Genomic DNA, 20184 nt, shown 5'->3' with positions numbered 1-20184 from the left:
AATGGTTTTGCTCCCCTCATCTACTTTCAGCAGGCAAATAAAAGACGATCTGTGCTGAATTTATTAGGGAAGGCAAGGACCAAATTTAGCGTACTCGCCAACATGGATTTCCTTGACCATAACAGCATGGATGGCAGGTGAACTTGGGCAGGACTGGTGGTGGCTCCTGCCTAGTGAGGAACAGACCATATGTCTGGATACTCACAGTCAGACAGTTTTTGCCTTTGATTTCCCCGATGATTGATTAATCGCAAACTGCCTTTATAGTTTGATTGCATCATACAATGCAGCAAAATGTAATGTAAAAAACTGTTTCAAAACTGTTTTTTTGCAAAGTACTTTGACATCCTTTCAGCTCTAGCTTATAGTACAAATAACTGCAAAAATAAATAAAATAAAAATAACATAGTGACCACTGACTTGTACTGGATTGTTGTGGCCTTGGCTACTGAAAAGTGTCAATGCTTGAACTGGCATGAAGGATCTTCTGCTGCGAGAAGCCAAGGGTTTGGGCTACACGTTTCACCCGGACTATGGTCCGACATTTGAGTCTAAATCCCTAGCTGATGTCTTGTTGGGAGTGGGACTGTCTAGTCAGTCATTTTACCAGTTTCAGCCCTAAACCAATTGAATATATCAGTAAGAGTAATGTCCTAGTGATAAACCAGGTTGCACTTGCTCAGAGGGGAATCTGATGTTTATTCAGACTCCTGTGTGAGTTGGGACTCTTATTAATACTGCAAATAGACATCTGGTGTTTGTAACCTTGTACGTATAGTGCTTAGTTACAGGGAAAGGTGAGTACTGTTGCCGTACTATCATGTCATTCATGTGGCAGGTGATGATGCTTATTTTAAACTTCAGGGAATTTTGCCAGGGACATCACTTACATTCAAGAGGATCGTCCTATAACATACACCCAAAGGCTTGGTGTGTAGGTGGTATTTTGATTCAAAAAGGGATATAATTCTCACTCATAGATTTGCCTGATAAATCCTTTTGTCCTTCCTGCATCTCCATCGTAATCCATCTCCTGTGTTTCCACCTTTGTACAATGCACCACTGCTATGTAGCTATGCTCATGCTACAAGGGGCAGTTTATAATTCATAAACCCCCTTTTAGGGCTTTGAGTTGGATTTTCTATTGATTAGGGAGCCAATGTATTTTTGAAGCATTACAAGGAGATAGGCCAAAATAACAAATCCAAGAGAATCTGACAGCTACAAATTGAACGCTTTGGAATTTCATGTGTGTATTGGTGAAGTTTTGCCTGGGCATTCACGCACCATAAAACAACGGAAATCTCTTGTGGGCAAATGGTTTTTTGCACTCAGTGAGGGCAGTTATAAGTGCCATTGCATCACAAAGCACAAAACTGCTTATTAATGTATGCAACTTGGACCTGAGGTTATGTTTTAAGTACAAAAGTCAAGCAAGGGACTGCTTGATAGTCTTTGCACCATGGCGCAACACTAGATTGCATTTTGCATTATTTTTGTGTTGTGCCGGTGACATCATAATCATGCAACACGTGGTATATATGCTGTTGCAACAAGGAATTGAACCTTTAAAATAGTGTCTACGATCGTGTAGAATCATTTTAATAACCAACTATGTTTTCCTTGGTCCTTTTCCTTTTTTCATGTATCCAATAAGAAACCACTGTGCCCCTATGTAGTCTATGTTATATGTATTGTGATTTTGGTTTCACTTGTACACTTGGGACACTGTGCACTTTTTTATGTATTTGTATGCACCTAATGGTATGACAATTTAAAAAGAGTTGATATCATGAAGTAAAACATGCCAGAAATATACATAATTGGTTGTGCATTCCTTTCCGCCATCCTTGTCAACCCTCGGTGTTAATACCAATCGCTATTAAGCCATATATTTAATTCATATTATTTTATTATACCACAGGAACCATTGTTCTTTGAAATAATTGTTGGCCCTGGTCCCTATGTAAGTAGGGTTTCCATTGTTTTCCTTGAAGAAGGTTGCTGTAAGTTCAGCAGTTTGTGCAATAAAACCTGGTTTCCACACCGCATAGGGTTGCATGAATGATAGTAAATGTGCCCCTGAGAGAATCTATGATTGAGACAATGGCCTAGTGAGGCCCGGAGACAATCATGTTATGGATTTTAGTTATGGATTGAGGGACATGAAGGTATTTAAAGAGCTGTCTAATGCTTAATAAATATAACGCTAACAACCCCTTTCAAAGGGCTAGGGTGCACGCAGTGTCGGGTTATGTAGATCTGTCCCGAACGTCAGGACAGTTTTGGGCCCAAATCCACGGGAGCGAAGATGTAATCTCTTCTCTCCGATAGAGTATAGCCACCTCATACCACTGAGACAAACAGAGGATATGCTGATACCCCCAAGGAGTGGAGAGACAAGGTTGGACCACCTGGGCTTCTTTCAGGAGAGATTAGTTAAATGCGGGTAACCCTGCTGATGGGCGAGAGAAATAGGAGAAAGGAGAATAATTTCAGAGGTAAATTGTAGCAACATAAAAGCAAGGTCATATTGTATGCTGACCCAGACTTACCAGCAGTTGGCAGTGAATTACTTAAATACAGGCCCCTTGACAAAGTGGTATCTGCCACTAACACCTTGTGTAAGGGCACTGCGTCCAAGCGGCAGGTTTCTTGACAATGTGAAAGACACCTTAATTTCTTCCAGGAAGGGGCGTGGTTGGATTCACGACACAGTATTACAGGTAAATGCCTCTTCAACAAGAAAACAACAGAAAAATTCCTGAAATTCGGAATGTAGAATGTAATCTTCCGAGGCAAAGAAGGCACTAAGCAAATGCAGGATTCAGAGTTAAAGTCTTGACAGAAAAATTAAGGTCTTAATGTTATCCAACACGATCATCAAGTGACTCTCGAGTAGATGTAAATGCATGCATAAATAAATAAATAAATAAATAAAGGGGTGCCTTAGCTTTGGTAGGATTCCATAAATGCTCTGCATGTATTAGCAAAAAGAATATTAAAAAAATAGAGAAAACTCAAACGCTCCAAAAACTGCATCAATAGAAAAGAAGCAACTCACGCCTCGCATCTGAGGTGGAGGGAAGCGGAGTCAGAGAAACACCCTTGTGTTTGAAAGTTTACCCGCGTATAGTAGAGCGCGAGCAGAATGCGAGCAGAGAGTCCACAACAGGCAGCGTCTAACAAAAAGGCTGCTTATAAAAAACAAATAAGTGGGAAATGAAGAGAGGCGGAGGTCACGCTGGGAAGATCAACACGATTCCAGAGAGGAGAAGAATTTGTAGCAGATATGGCACCGAAGTCTCTCGCAGGCACTCGAACAAACAGGAAAAGGGACGTGGTCCCAAGCAGGAAAAGAAGCCAAGCACCTGATGTCCTGAGCTGCCCGACTATATGCTGAAACAGGTCAGCTGATTGCAAGTAAGGCAGTCTGGGAAAGCATACAAAACTGTTAACCCTCACAAGGCATTCTGGGACTAGTAGTCTTATGGCCTAACAGAAAAAGAAAGAGTGCAAGAGGCCTGATAGATGACACGCTGGACTACTGGGCCCAACTGTGGTGGCGGAGGGCTTTTGCTCTTGATGTCAGAGGAAACGACCTACTATGGATTCCGAGCAAATGGGCAAAGCACCCCTTCTGCAGTTGACTCTCAGTGGTAGTTGTGGTCGAGCGGTCAATACTCCCTCAGGGATGGTGGTGTAGATACAGATCAGTGACCACGACTCATAACTCGAAGGTCACACAGTATGAACAATAAATGAACGACAAGTGAAATACTTGCTTCCTACAAACAAAAGAAGTCTTTTATTTCTAACTCTACATATGCAACAGTATACGATATTCAGAAGCAACAACACAATCCCACCTCGAGGTTGGGCTTTAGTTTTCAGGCCCATCCTTGTCCCACTCTCCTTCATTTAACATGGTAGGAGTTATTCGCCTACCATGGATAGGAGGCTATGGCCAGTTTCATAGACTCCCTGTGCCTCTACTCTCTGATTAATTGCACCCCACTTTATCTTTGCTTTTGTGCAGCCTGACCAGATTGCTAGGAAAGTCACTGTGTAAGCGGATAACTACTCCTATTTCTGATCAACTCGCCTTTTGTCGCACAATTTTCCTCTGTTAGGAAACTCACTGCGATAGCTGATAGACTAAAGAATCATTAGGCTCAACTTTTCTCCCCCCTCCCTCTTCTCTCTCTCCCCAACATGGCAGGATCTTGCCCGAGAGCTGAAGGATGTAACTCCTACGCTATCGTATACCCCCCAACCTATCCAAGACCGCCTCAAAAACTTTCAAATATAATCTTCTGAGAAGACACCCTGAGACTCTGATCTCCAACCCATACTATAACATGGAAAAGGGCAAGATAGTAAAAATCCTAATATTTTACACCAGGAGAACAGCACTATGGTGAGCAGCCTTAACAGACCTACTAAATGTTATTGAAACGAGAAACATTCCGTATGGCACCAAAAGTTTGATCTCTCCTTCACTACACCTAAGAGCGGACCTTAACGTTACAATCTATAAAACTGGCACCGTTCTGCTCCGAGCACCAAATAAGGATCTCATGAAATTCGATGTCCACTTCCCCACCCTTAGAGAGCAGGTGCGGGGCTTTAATTCTATAAAGCACCCACTGTCTCAATCTAGCTTGCATCAGTGCAATGTACACTACAGTGCAAAGCCCGCAGTGTCGGGTAAAGATCTCACATTTCCCACTACCAGAACAGAAACCACCTCCTTAAGCCCCTTACCAGCCTCTCCCAGAGAATAGAATGGCTCTAATCTCCCCAAAGTAATGTCCCTACAGCATGGTAGTCAGGGCAGCATCTCCACAAAATCCAAAAGAGTGCCAACCATCTCCCCCCCCTCCAATTCCCCTAATAAGGCTACACCTGCTACTCTATCACCCGCCCTTCATCCCAATCCCCCATTCATGACAGCAAGCACACAGTTCCCCAGAGTTCATCCCCCCCCCCCCCCCCCCCCTGCACGCCCTTCGGCCACCTGGCTGAGTGAGACATGCCTTTCGCACTCCTGTCCTAAAAAAAATGCAGCCATTAGGAGATCAAACTCAAACTCCTCTGCCAGAATTCCCGAATCCACTAGCAGACCAAGCCCTGATCCACGGGTCCTTTCGCCTCTAGTTCAGGCTACACTAATGGACCTGGAAGCTCTGAACCTCCGAACAGCCAGTATAGCTCAGAGCCTCCATAATGATATCCGCAATTGAAGAGAATCCTTCACCTCACCGAACACTCTCTCTCTATAATCAAGCACACTCAAAAATCTGTACTCAATCACCAAACTAAGCCCTTCCTTCAACCGATGGCTCTGGCAAATAGACACTATCGCCCTCGCAGGCAACTTAGCTACCTATCGCAGGATGAAATACTAGCTCTTCTATTATCCTATGAAGGAAATCGGCCACTCCCAGTCCCCATGACAGGAAAGACGATAACAGAATTCATACGGTCAACACAAATAGAACGTCCACACTAAGAAACAGAAGGGTAAACAGCAACAACTTAAAGCGTGTACCCTTATCCGCCCCAACACCCGAGGACCCTAGTCCTACCACTCTCCGGTCTCCTACTCAATTGCCAATCGGCAGTGAAACATGCATTGGACATTGCCAATCTCAGTCATGATAATGACATGGCAATCCCAACCAAATCTTGGCTTAACAAAACATCCTCGCCCTGCATGGATCTATTTGTTTCTCCTAACTACAATATCGTAAGGTTGGATAGACAAATAAAAAAAGTGGAAGGTATCGCTTGCATCCACTGCTCAGACCTCTCAATTTCCCAACTTCGCGCAGACCTTCTTGACTCTTGTGAATATCTTGCACTCTCCATAAGCAATGACTCTAATCAGCTGTGCAAATTGCACTCCTTCTACCACCCCCGGGTAAGAATGACCTATTCATTGACTACCTCAGGTAAATCATTACAGCAAATGCCTCCCCCATTCCAATGATATATTCCTTCGTGATTTCAATCTTCACTGGAATGACCTCAATGACATTCAGGTCAACATCCTCAAAGACTCCCAAGCCTGCACTCTACCAACTCAGCCGAAAGGCTCCACGTTGGGCAGGATCGTCTCAAAGAAAATGACGGTCAGGCTAACCTCAATTGCACCTTACGACTGGTCAGCCCACCACACTATTACCTTCCTATTACAGGGTGTACATAAGGAAAGATCAGTGCAATCAGTGAAACCAAAAATGTGGTTCAGGGACACAAAAAACCTAGACTATGTGAAGCTGGCAGTTCGATGCGAGAAGGATTTCCCTCCTCCCCCCAAGCTAGCTAATGTTTGCTATCTTACAGAAACTACAATAATGTTGGATACAATTGATTCCTTGCTCCGCCTAAACTAAAAAGAATTTAGGTTAAATCCAAAAAACCCTGGTACAATGGAGCCCTAAACAAGGAAAGGAGAATTATTCAGCTAACAGAAGGAAATAGACACAACACCCCTCCTCCCCCGTAGTTAAACTTCTCAGAAAGACCAGAAATGCATACAACTAGGGCATTCGCAAATCAAAAAAATAATTATTTAGCCTGGAACTGGAAAGCGCTAAGAATAGACCTTGTAAGCTCTTTGAAATTGTAAAACAACAATCAAACTGGCAAAAACCACTCAAGAAATAACTTAGGGCAAGATGTAGGTAAATTCAATTTAGCGAGTCCTTAATAGCGATTTTTACAGAATTGCTATTAAGGACACGCTAAATTGAATGTAGGTAGGAATCGCTAAAATATTAGCGATTCCTTAATATTCCTTAATAAGGAATCAGTAATTGAGATTCATTATTAAGGAATACCTAGCCATTCATTCCTATGGGCTAGGAGGTCCATAGGAATGAATGGGAAGATATTCACTATTTGTGATTCGGTATTACAGAATCGCAAAAAGCGGGAGCTATTTCAAGGGTGCCAGGGTGTCTAAAGGACACCCTGTTGCACCCCTGAAATGTGCATGTGTGCACATGTGGCGCACATGCATACCCTAAGGGCATGGATGTGTGACACATGGCACTTTTAAAAAACAAAAAAGTGCTTTTTTAAAGGAAATCGCTACTTACCACCAACTTGAAGTTGGTATTAATTAGCGATTCCTTAAGGCTAAAGTGCACGTCTTAAGTGCTACTTACATTGCATTTATGGAATCGGTATTTCTGATTCCTTAAATGCAAAATAAGGAATAACAATTTTTAATTCCTTATTTTGCAAGTAGGTTTAAACTCACATACAATGATCTGAGCCAAACACCGGTCGGTAACGCAGAAATTCTGCACATTTTTGCGTTACCGCTCGGTATTTGGCCACCTACGCCTGGCCCTAAATTCCTAATAAACCGTGATGAGTTCTCCTCCTTCTTTTGAACCAAAATCAATTCCCTAGAAAACAAGCTGAATTCCACCACTAGCGCCCATTCTCTTCCTCCGGCGACACAAACCAACGTCTCCACTCACCTCCGCCAGGCAGCACCCAAAAACCAAGCTCACTGGTCTATCTTTGACCTATACGATGACCATATCATCTCGAAAATCTTAGAATCCATTAAATCAAACAAGCACTTCAATGACCCGCTCCCCTCCAACTACTTGTCGGCAACTACCCATTTGGATCACTATAATCAACGCTTCTCTGACTCAAGGGTCCACACCTGACTCTCTAAAAGCTGGGCAAGTCATCCCCATCTTAGAAAAACTCACTCTGAAACCTGTTGAACTGGACAATTTCAGACCTATATCCAATATTCCACTTCTAGCTAATGTTCTTGAAGAATGCGTGCAATAACATCTTAGCCAACGCATCACCAAATTCAACCTGCTAGACGTCTGCCAATCAATCTTCAGGCCAGATCACAGCACTGAAACTACTATTCTCTACATAGTAGAGGAGGCCCTTCAAGTCCTAGACCAGAACAAAACTTGTCCCTTAAATCTTGTGGGCCTATCATCGGCGTTCAACACCGTCAACCATGAGAAGTTACTGGAACGTCTTGAAAATAGGATGGGATTAGGGAGAAACGTCCGCATATGGTTTAAATCTTCGTAACCACTCCCAAAGATTCTTAGTTAATTAAAAGCTATCTAATCCTTAACCAATCAAGATCGGAGTTCCCCAAGGTTCAACTCTCTCCCCTACACTTTTTAACCTCTATCTGGAACCATTAGCTGAAATTCTGCCTATCGCCAACATCTCTTTCCACATGTATGCAGATGACACACAGATCTACATCAAAATCTCATCTCTAGAAAGGAATCAAAACAATGGACGAAGCTCTACAGCTAACTGTGCAATGGCTTTCTAGCAACCAGCTCAAGCTGAATGCGTAAAAGCCGAATTCTTGCTAATCTCCCCCCTTAAAAGTTCAACTGACATACTGGAATGGCTTAACTCGATCACCGCGCTGAACTGCATCCCGCCCATAGTGGACTCAGCCAAATCACTAGAAATCACACTGATCAAGAACTTGAATATGAGACCCACATCAATACACTAGCCAAAAATGAATGGTTTCACCTGAGCTACCTGAGAAAATTAAAACCATTCCTAAATACATCGGACCTTAAAATGGCAGTTCAGGCGCTAGTTATTTCTAGGATCGAGTACGGATGCTCTACCCTCGCCCGACTACCCAAGATCTCAATGGCTCCCCTAAAAGTTTGTCTCAAAGCAGCCGCAAGACTCCTCACAGGTTCAAATAAATTCAACAACATTTCTCTGCACCTCAAAGCGCTGAACTGGCTCCTGCACAAAGCCAGAATACAGCTCAAATTGGCCTGTGTCACACACAAAGGGTTACACTCTAACTCTCTAACTCTCCAGCGTTACACTCTAACTCGCCCAGAAAATAGTGGTCCCCGGAGGAGATAGGCACTCCCGGTCTGCCAGGGCTTTTTTTCTGAAACCTCTCCTCTTCCGGAAGAAGAAAACATACAACAGAGCTGTCTCTGGGGTCGCATCTAGAATCTGGAACTCGCTGCCACCCAACGTCAGAAGAATACCTTGCTTGTCTAGATTCAAAAAGTAAGCAAAGACTTTCCTAATGGGCGAATTCCTTCCTTAACACTCTCAGCGCATATACAGCTCAGCTGCGTAGCGATGTGCTCTCTTCTTGATCTCTACCAGTGTACACCAATCTGGACTTCCTTGATGTAGCCTATGCAATGCCTTGTATCATGGTTGTTGCTATTTACTTTTACTTTATTCGTACCTCACTGTCACCTTATGGGGCAGAGTCTGTTAATGTACAATCTGTCTCTGTTCCCGCTAATGTTTGTTTTTCTCCCTTAAGTTGTACCCATATTGCCTATTACCTCTCATTGTAATATCCTGTTCATAACGGCAAAACGTTCACATGATTTCCTTTGCTTTGAACTTTTGTAAACGTCTTGCTTAGATCTGTAAAGCGCTCTGATACCCTAATGGGCTGCGTTCACATTCAATAACACACTAAATAAATAAATTCACCATTCAATGATGCCTGCATCCAAGGAAAGTACAATATTAGGCTGTACTCCCCTTTGAATATTCATGATATTAGTCAAAAGTGTCTGTGGTGAAGGAGCATGCATACTTACTATGTACGCGCTTCACAACACTTCACCCTTCATGTCTTGTACTTAATGTAAGCCCACATAAACCCAGCACATTCTCTCATTGAGCATGCACTACACAGCATTGCATCTCTCATGTAATGTATTCTTAATAGGCATACATACACCCAGTACATCCAGTAACCACACATATGCACTGCTCTATCCCTGTACTGTACCCTTCCTAGGCACATATACATCCTAAGTAGAGTCACTACTCCCACGCTGTGCTGCACTCCATATCTACCTGACGTAGGCCAAGGGTGAGTTAAGCACACAATAGCGGAACTTTTAAGTAGGTGAGTGAGCTTGTAGACCTTATTTCAGTGACACAGGGTAAAAAGGTCCTCTTACTACTACACAGTATGCTGCCACCAATGCGATTATGCTGCCTAACACCTGCCTCCTGGTCCAACAAGACTGCAATCCATAAGACAGGCCTATGTCATAGCACACACGCATGCGCTGTGTTTACCTATAACAAAACAGCATTAGGGATCCAGACAACAGTACAGTTGGGCACTCAGGACAGAGGTACACATCTTCAACTATGCATAGGTCTTTTCTGTGCCAACAATCACCAACACGTCTATGTCACACTAGTCAGGGACAATAGAACGATCAATCCACAGGACCTGAGCGACATATAGCATTGCTTTTAAAACTCTGCCTAATATTTTAATTATTCTGGTGCACACTTGCGGGTCTTTTAACAAAATATGAAAATTGGACTGTACCTTTTTTCCGAGGACCGGGCCAGGAGGTCCTTATTGGTAGTTAAAAGTACCCTGGAAACCTGCAACACAGACAAAGAAAGTATTTATAAGCAAATGTTTGTCATATAAGGCAGGTGCGAGTGAAACATTGGTATGCAATTTTAGAGTACACCTCCAAAGCACTTGCCAAAGCAGGGTCAAGCACTGTTCTAAGTTAATCCAGCTATTTATCGCATTTTTGTACAGAACTTACACATTAAATAAGGCGCGTTAGTTCCAAGGCACATTCCACACATTTTCCCCCATGGCGACATTGCTGACATTTGACCAATTGTTCTCTTTGTGCCTTGATTCCACACTAAAGGACCAGAAAATAAATGTTCTCAGCTCCGAATCAATGGCCAACAGATTTATGAGTGTTTGAGGCACTGAGGTTAGTCAAAAGTAGCCAGGGTAAGGTATCTGGTAAGTGCTGAAAATAGGATGAACAAGCATTTGCAATGCAATAGATCTAGCAGTTACGAGAGTTTGGGCCATTAGCATTATAAATGACAATGCCTTTTTATTTATGTGTTGGTTTTTAAAACAGATAAACAAAAAGCATTGTCATTTACAATGCCAAAAGCTTAAACCCTCGCAAATGTGAGATCTATTACAAATACTTGTTTGTACAAGTGCCCCATTCTACGCAATCACTATAATGGCGGCCACACCCCTTTCTTTAGAAGAGCAGCATCTAAAGAAAGGTGCGCGGCTGCCATTAAAGTAAAAGTTTATTTTTTTTTTTACAAAAAAAGCATTTGTTTGTCAAATTGACAAATAAATGTTTTTTTTTTGTAAAAGCGCCCCATTCCGCGCTTTCACTTTAATAGCAGCCAAGCATGTTTCTTTAGACAAGCCGCGTCTAAAGAAAGGGGCACAGCCGCCATTAAAATGAAAGCGTGAAATGGACATACATGATTCAGGAGGAGCGGTATCCCTGGCTAGAATACCACTTGGTTTGATCAAGACTGGCCTAGTTTTCTCACTCCTGGTTTCCAGGGGTGCGGGAACATTGAACCCGATTTTTCAAGCTGGTAATTCTAGTCAGTAACAGTAGCAAAGCCTCTTTTCATGTCTCTCCCTCAGCATTTTTTAATCCGCAAGGGGAGAGCTTGTAATGATCAGGTTGTAAATGAGAGTGTTAATTCCCCCTCCCCCAGAAGAGGGGAAACCATGCAGAATTCGACCACCTTGGAAAACCGGATCCTCACAGTTTTTTCCCATTCCAGGGGATTAAGACATAATTGCACGGTACTGGCAGGGTGTTACTGCATGGCAAAGTTAATATTATGGGTCGAGTTTGAAATTTGCCAGTACCATGCATTTCATAATAATACCTAAGTGTTTGAGTTGTTCGCCTTAGCTTACTTCTCTAGGTTGCCAATTCCCTAATTTCATGGCAGAGTTCAGTCAAGGAACATGTGTATGATGTTTACTTGTGATAAGTTGTCTATATAGTAAACTTTGCAATCTTTATTTTTTTCATTGCTATTTGAAGTTTGAAATGTTTTTTTCAGCTGTCAGTAGGAGAATTTTATAAATACCTTTATTGTTATTCTTTTATTTCCAATTTTTTTATAGCACTGACCCGGTTTTGGCAGTGTAGTGTCGTGCTAGCCCAAGTATTCAGTACTAATCTCTCTACACGCGGAGAGTAATTTTACATGTCTTTATTGTGCTGCATTTAAGTCAGAAGTCAACATTCTAAGCCCGTCTTCAACTCATCTCTCCAACGCCTACATAACAGGCCGTCGTTGTACAGTGGGAACCAAAAGAGTTCTAGGGCTGTTTTATTTACAAGACACCACACCCCAAGTTTTCTTAAGTAAAAAGTTACAACTTTTCAAACTAAATAAATATATGAATCAATACATAGATATAGAGGCAACTATAATTCTCTAGTTAAGAGTCTTGGTGCCTGAATCACCAATCCTGATTGGGTCACTGGAAACCAGGATCTGGCAGTCAAAGTGTTAGTGATCTGAACAATTGAGGTGAAATCATCAACAGTTTGTCTGGACCCAGTCTCTACATTAACATTGATTTTTGGTGAGTGATGAATTACATGTCGAAAATGAGTGGAATCTCTTTGAAGGAACTTCCCAGGACACTGGGCAGTCATTATGTGTCCTTTGGTGTTAGTGATGGTAACAGGCTCAGCGCCAAAAGGAGCATTCTTTTTCTGTGTGTCTGAGTCTGAAAAGCACTTAATCTCCTTTTGTAAAGGGGACATCTTTTACATGATGACCAAAGTCCGTAGTACGAACGTCTTCTTCATTTTTGGATCTAAGGTTGGTCCATTGGGGCAGTTTGGTCGTCATGGCTCTTTCAAACATGAAAGTTGCAGAGCTTTTCCCTGTCGTTGAGTGAGGGGTCGAACAGTAAGCTTGAAGAGTAGTACTCAAAACTACTTTGAGGTCCAGCTTCTCCAATGCAGTCCGCTGAACACCTTTCTTTAGAGTACTCCTAAACCATTCTACCAGACCATTTGCCTGGGACCAAAGGGGAGTGCTTTTTTGATACTTTATATTGAGGTGATTTTGAAAGTCTTTGAATTCTTGACTATTTAAAAGTGGGCCGACGTTAGATTTTAAGATTGTAGATACACCCCATGTCGCAAAGATGCCATCTAATTTTTGATCAACCTTTTCATGTGTAGTGGATGAAAAGCCTTCTACCACTGGACAACAGGAGTATTTATCAACAATGACTAGAAGATTATGTCCATTTTCAGGGAGACCTAAGAAAGCAATAGCACTACTCTTCCAAGCATGATGTGGCAATTCTGATATGTTCAAAAGTTTCTGAATACCTTGAGATGAAAGATAGTTGTATATAGGATTTGATGTCCCTCATGGGCGACGTCGATCACATGTTGTTATAGACTCACTGGAATAACAAGGTGTGTACCTCTCAGAATGAGGTCTTCTTGAGTCACTGAAAGTTCATCTCTTACATTTTTGAAATTCATAAGTGAAAGGTCTAGAATGCTGGTTTCAACACTGATGAGCAATAATGCCTTTTGATTGTAACATGTACTATCTCGGCTTCTGGCAATGACAATTTGTTCTAAAGACATAGCAGCTGGTGTGCTCGATTTTACAATAAAATTGATGTACGCTCCGCGGTCTTAGAAGGGGTACCAGAGCACTGTAATGGCACTCTTGAAAAATAACCAACAGATTTTGAGCTTTCTCTGGATGATGAAGAATGTTTTAGTTGTATTCTTGTAACCTCAAAGCCCAACGTTCAATTTGAGGAGGCCTTTTGGCTTTGGGATTGCCAAACATCATCAACAGTGCCTCACAGTTGTATTCTTGTAACCTCAAACCCCAGCATTCAATTTGAGGAGGCATTTTGGCTTTGGGATTGCCAAATATCGTTAACAGTGCTTGATGATCAGTCACTACTGTGAAAGGCTTTCTGTACAACAATACATGGAAATATTCACAAGCCCAAACTACTGCCAACATTTATTTCTCAGGTTTAAAATAAGTATCTTCCATTTGTGACAGGTTTTTGCTGGCATATGCCACAATATGTCCCCATGCATTTGGCTGTCTATTGTGCTGTGCAAGGGTTGCACCTAACTCGACAGGGCTAGCATCAACTACAACCTCTGTATGAAGTTTGGGATCAAAGTAGGCCATTTCAGTGGGACTGTCATTAGCTTGCATGATTTTTTGAAAGCTCTTCTTACATTCACATGATCAACGAAAGGACAAATTATTTGATGTTAGTTTTAATAACGGTTCACTGACTATTGCAGTCTCATTTGTATCTAGAACAGTAACTGGCCATTCCAAAAAATTATTGTAACATATAAATGTCTTGTGAGGTATTTGCAGTAGACAGGTCAAATAATTTCAAGCTTTTCTTGTGGAATTCACATTTGTCAGCATTCAGAATTAAGTCTGCATCCTTCAGCAAACAACATGCTTGCATGAGAGCTTTGTCATGCTCTTTCTATGTGGCTCCGAAAACCAATATGTCATCACTATAGTTAAACAAATTTACTACAAGCTGTATGATATCTCAAATGATGTCTTGGAAAAGTCCTGCAGCAGAGGCTACACCAAAATTCAATCACTTAAAGTGAAACACACCAATTCTCGGAAAGGTTATAATGTATCTAGAACAGTAACTGGCCATTCCAAAAAATTATTGTAACATATAAATGTCTTGTGAGGTATTTGCAGTAGACAGGTCAAATAATTTCAAGCTTTTCTTGTGGAATTCACATTTGTCAGCATTCAGAATTAAGTCTGCATCCTTCAGCAAACAACATGCTTGCATGAGAGCTTTGTCATGCTCTTTCTATGTGGCTCCGAAAACCAATATGTCATCACTATAGTTAAACAAATTTACTACAAGCTGTATGATATCTCAAATGATGTCTTGGAAAAGTCCTGCAGCAGAGGCTACACCAAAATTCAATCACTTAAAGTGAAACACACCAATTCTCGGAAAGGTTATAATGTACCTGGATTTTACTTCAAGCTCCAATTGGTGATATCCTTGATTTAAGTTGAGTCAAGTGACAAAGAACTTCTCAGCATTTAACTGAGTTATTATATCAGCAATGTGCATACCAGGATGTCTCTCTCCCTTAATTGCATGTTAACGCATATTCTTACAGCTCCTTCACTGTCTTCTTTAAGCACTACTAGGATAGGAGAAATCCATGGTGTTGGACCAGTGGAGCATTCTATGACGTCATATTCAAGCAACAAATTAATTTCCTTCTCAACAGCTTCTTGCAAGTGAAACACAATGTGTCTATGTCTTTGAGCAACAAGATGAACATCCTCACTTATATGTAGCTTTATTTTAATTGTTTTCAGTTTTCCTAAACCAGAAAATAACAAAGGAAATTGACTTATAATTTCATGATGAACATTCATATTGCAGTTCACTGCTATCAGTCCCATATCAGCAGCAGATTTGAAACTCAGCAAACAGGCACTTGAAGCTGTTCCTTGAGGTACAGAAATTGGTGTTTGTACCACAATTTTCTTATGTTTCATCATTTTTAAAAAGGAACCTTGACTTTTTGAGGGAGTTGAAGCAGCCCATCTGCATTCTTTAGTTTTTTACCTCATAAACTTCGGCAACGGCAACAATTCTAGATACTTCTCCTTAGGCATGACATTTATTGATGCACCACTATCAATTATGAATGGTATCATACACCCATTTATCTTTAGAGTGATCTTCAGACAATGTTTGAATGTTTTTGGTGTTTTTTCGTGTCAGTTTTTATTCTCTTTAGATTATTCCTCACATTTGACTAGTCCCACATGTGCATGTCTTTTTCATGCAGACATCACACAATTGTCATTGTCACTTTCACTGAAACCTGATGCTGAGAAACTTTGTCAATGATTTACCTGATGATCAACTTCATTTGGTGTAGATTTGCCTCAGTTGGTGTGACCGCTTGGCCTTATGGGAACACAAACGTCGCTGAGGTAGCGTTCAGTCAGCCATTTTGTCTTTATACTGTGACATACTTACTTTCTCTTTGCCTTGCAAGTCGTCACAAAATAGTTTGCTTTACCACAGCCAATGCATATCTGTCCAATGGCTGGACATTTTCCTTTACGGGTAAATGACAGTCCATATCTGTAACACATTTTCTTTTTCTGTGGAAACATCACTAGTGTCCCTCGGCCTTGCACAGTAGCTTACTTTTCATGCTCATCAATGACGCACTGTAGGCGCCTCCGGCCTCCATGTCAGTAACATGATAATCAGCCTGCTCTTCAGCATGAGCAGCCTCGAGGACTTGTTACAAGCTCAGAGTTTCCTTCAGCATTCATCGTGAAAAGTAATCTGACAGACATCCATTAATTACTCTGAGGCAGGTAGCTTTCTCATCATTAAATTAATCAAATGTACAGTGCTTTACCAAAACATCCAGTCTCTCAACAAATTCATTGATGGTTTCACCTGGTCTCTGGCATTCTTGACTGAATATATATCTTTCATCATACACATTTGGCACTGGATTAAACTTGACATTCAAGGCTGTTTTGATTTGATCATACGCCATTTCTCCTTTTTGTGGTATTTTTTTAATTGTTTCTTTCACTCCTTCTCCATTTATGTTCCTCAGATAATTCATAATCTTTTTATCATTTTTTCATCTATTGCATCGATGAAATCTTCAAAAGACTCTACCGATGCATCCATCTATTGCAAATACTGTGCTTTTTGGCAGTACCAACTGCAGGTGGCAGTTTAAAGAATGCAGCAGCCATGTATACATTGGTGGACATTAGTGGTCTTTCAGGTGCTTCTCGATCAGGCAGAGATTCTTTAGCTCCTTGTGACATGCTGGCTTCGGGATCAGCCTTGATGACTTTTGGAACTTGGATCTCCATCAGAGTTCTGTACTTGATGTCGGTCTTGGGAGCTGTTCTGTACCCCTGCGAGGCAGCTTTCATGGTTGTTGAGCAGCTGTCAAACACAACCCCACCAACCCTCCTTCTGGGGCTGCTTCTCAGCACATTGTGGTACATTGACTCATCAATGATTTCGGTAAGTACATATACATTGTGTGCTACTAGTCTATGAAAGCAGATAACATTATGATATTTGGCTGGCTTTGTGGTTAAATGTTTCTTCACAAACACCTGCTCAATGTTTGTTTCATATAGCACATGAATGTCACTTTAATTTGTACTGAACTATTGTTTTGCACTGCTTTCTTTACCTGGTTGCATCAGCATTTAGCGTTCTTTTTCCATATAGCACAGGCATTAATTAGTGTAATGGCACAATACCTTTTAATTGCAGGTGTTTCATTGAGTTCCTGGCCACCAATATGTAGACTTACACTGTCACATTATTTATCTTCAAGAATTTTACACAGGCTGCCACTGCACGGACTCAGCCAGTGCCGCTTCTGCACTTCAACTGTGGCACATGTGGCATGTACAAGCAGTTTGCTGGACCATGGCGAACACTCTGGAAGAGTGCATTGCATGTACTGGCATTGTATCCCATCCTTCTTGCCCCTTGTAGCATCCTGCCAGTCCAGGAACTCTGTAATAACTACGCCACACACAGAGAGTAATATTATACATCTTCATTCTGCTGCGTGTAAGTCAGAACTCAATATTCCAAGCCTGCCTTCATCTCATCTCTTCAAGGCTTATGTCATAGTAGGCTTACTGCCTACTGTGTACTATTGGATCCAAAAGAGTTCTAGCGTTCTTTTATTTACAAACCACTAGAGGCTAGATATCAAAACGCTGCATAACTGGAAAAGAGTGCATAATTAGCAAACAGAATTTGGACAAAGATAGGGAGGTTCCATTTAAGCAATGTAATGTAGCATAGAGAGTGCATTGATCTGTACACATGCCTTTGTAAACACATAGGGACTCAATAATAAATAATTTGAGAAGATGTAAATCCAAATTTATCCTAGACTCAATTTTATTTGGAGAATTCACATAATAACAATGGGATGGACAATAAATGTTGTGCCCCAGTGATAGCCCCAAGAGATTTCTGGAACGGGTTAAATATATCATTACACATTCTTGTAAAACCATTTTTTTAAGGTGGGAAATACATTACCCTGATAGCAAACCTGCAAACTCACCACCCCATTGAAATACAGAGGTGTTGCCTTGTCTCTTTGGCCTGTGAAGCAACTCTTTATTCTGCCTTTTACAGGAGTACCTTCCTATATACGAGTACACGTGAACAATCTTGCCTGTGGGACATGGCATGTCTTTCCTCCGCTACCAATGCAAACTTGCTCATGTGAACAAGTCAACTAAATGGGTGTGCTTTTACACAATAGTATACCTATTTACAGAATAAAATGCTTTCCTTTTCACAAGTGCAAGCTCTGACGGTTCGTGCATGTGTGCGGAAAGCAAATCAGTGACTGATGGAGCTGAGGTTTAATATTATGACTCCATCCTTTTTTGCCTATGACGTGGCCGCCTCATTTTCAAGAGGGGACAGGTATCCCCTGAGCAGGTGAGTGCAGACTGTTACTGTACCTGCCTAACATGTGACATTTGGAGAGAGGCTGGATCTTCAGTGTCCCCCTCTCAAAGGGCACCATGGCGTGGTGCAGTGACTGTGCATGACCTTATGCATGGAGTGCAATCAGTGTGCCTCCCAACATCTGGCTTACCCTTGTATATCTGATATATGTCATAGGTGGAATGGCAAAGCCATTCCCTCGACTGCATGGGGTCATTCCCCAAAGCAAATCAAGGAACACATTGTTGAGGTCATGCCAATGCAGGTTTTGATAGATGCGATCCATGTTACAGAAGGGGCAACATAAGCATGTCCACCCCTTTTGCACTCTCCGGGCAGCTTGCATAATATGACCCAATGTATCACTAAATATACAGAAGATTCAGAACCAATGATTTGGAATGGGCTTCACTAGATTGACAGTCAGTGAAGTAGAGATTTGACCTACCTATATAAACGTGGAATACTGCTCTCACACTAGGTTCTCCTTCTGAATGCCAGGTATTTAGGGGAGCATTGATGCACCTAGAAACTATTTTTGCAAACATTTTATAAAATCTTTACCCACAAATATGGAGATTTTATGTTTGGCACAGTTAAATAGCCTGGTTGAAATTTGAGAGCAGATTGATCAGGTAGACGCGTTGGCCTTGAGTCAAGGCAGCACAATTCCTTAATTCAGATTTACAAAGCCACACAAGGGGTGATGTGTGCCTCCTTGCATGGCTTAGTAAAGAATTGTAATGCAACACAGTGGCTTGTACTGCGGTACATTACATTTCGAGCTGGTCAGCATTGCATGGGTGGAGCATGAGTGTTCCGTGACCCACCCATGGATTTGATGCAAATCCAGATTTACAAAGGTTTGCAAACCTAGGATTGCATCAAATCGGTATGCCTACAAGGGGATGGCGTAACAAAGAGAAAAACATTTTTGTTCCTCCTTAATCCATTTTTGGATTATTTTTATGCATGAAGGTATCCCTTCCTGTACAAAAACAATCCTCCCGAAATGCAGGCACACTTGCAGCATGACACGAACATGTCAGAGTTGGAGCTAGGCAGCACACAGTGCACCAGCGCTAGGAGGGAGCAGAGATGAGTTGGGAAAAATTGTTTGCAATTTTTGGAAGGTGGCTGGCAAGGTAAAAACTATTTCACATAATTTCGAACTGCATGTTTTTAAAAATGTGTCCTTGATAAATCTGTGGACAGAAACATCAACATAACAAAATCTTCCTGTTTGTTGAAGTTGTTTACTTTAACAAATCTACTTCTCAGAATTCCTGATCACCAACATTTTTGTGCAAGGCCTCAAGGAAATCAGGCTTTTAAAGAGGAGATAAAATGGTAATAGTATCATTCACTTCTCTTTCGGTGATCTGTCAGGCATATCCATGTTTAAATGATTTATGTTTCACGATCAAATGCAGTTTCATGATTGTTCAGTAGTAATCAATATTTCTGATGTGACATCATTTTTACAATGAGCCCATCGATTCAAATTGAGATGATTAATGGCATGCTCTCTTTAATTCTTGGTTGTGTTTTGGACTGAACATTGTGCATTCTAGATATGGTATTCTTTTGAGTATCTATGTTAGCTCAAGCCTTACTTAACAATGATTTACGAGGAGCGACAGAGCCCATCACTTCTGCTTTTTGTACCGATTAATGTTTCACAATGCAAGGGTAGGTGGGAATGCAGCCAATAGCAAGCAAGCACATTGAAAGTTTACAAAATTGATTTATATCTCCCTTGTGCAGGGACATGTGCCACAGGT

The 20184-nt window shown here is 41.4% G+C and overlaps 1 protein-coding gene across 1 annotated transcript in view; it reads right to left on the bottom strand.

Annotated features, from left to right (window-relative positions):
* The window catches only part of LOC147723043 (poly(rC)-binding protein 3-like), a 2582273-nt gene that overhangs the window by 429883 nt on the left and 2132206 nt on the right, over window positions 1-20184 (bottom strand). Inside the window, exon 8 of the mRNA XM_086965416.1 lies at window positions 10370-10428. The gene's annotated coding sequence lies outside the window, so the exon portion shown is untranslated. The remainder of the gene's footprint in view (window positions 1-10369; window positions 10429-20184) is intronic.

The sequence above is a fragment of the Lissotriton vulgaris genome, chromosome 4_1 (genome assembly GCF_964263255.1).
Source record: "Lissotriton vulgaris chromosome 4_1, aLisVul1.2, whole genome shotgun sequence".
Lineage (NCBI taxonomy): Eukaryota > Metazoa > Chordata > Amphibia > Caudata > Salamandridae > Lissotriton > Lissotriton vulgaris.
Note: the sequence above shows the minus strand (reverse complement) of the source record. Positions and strands in the feature narration are given on the sequence as shown.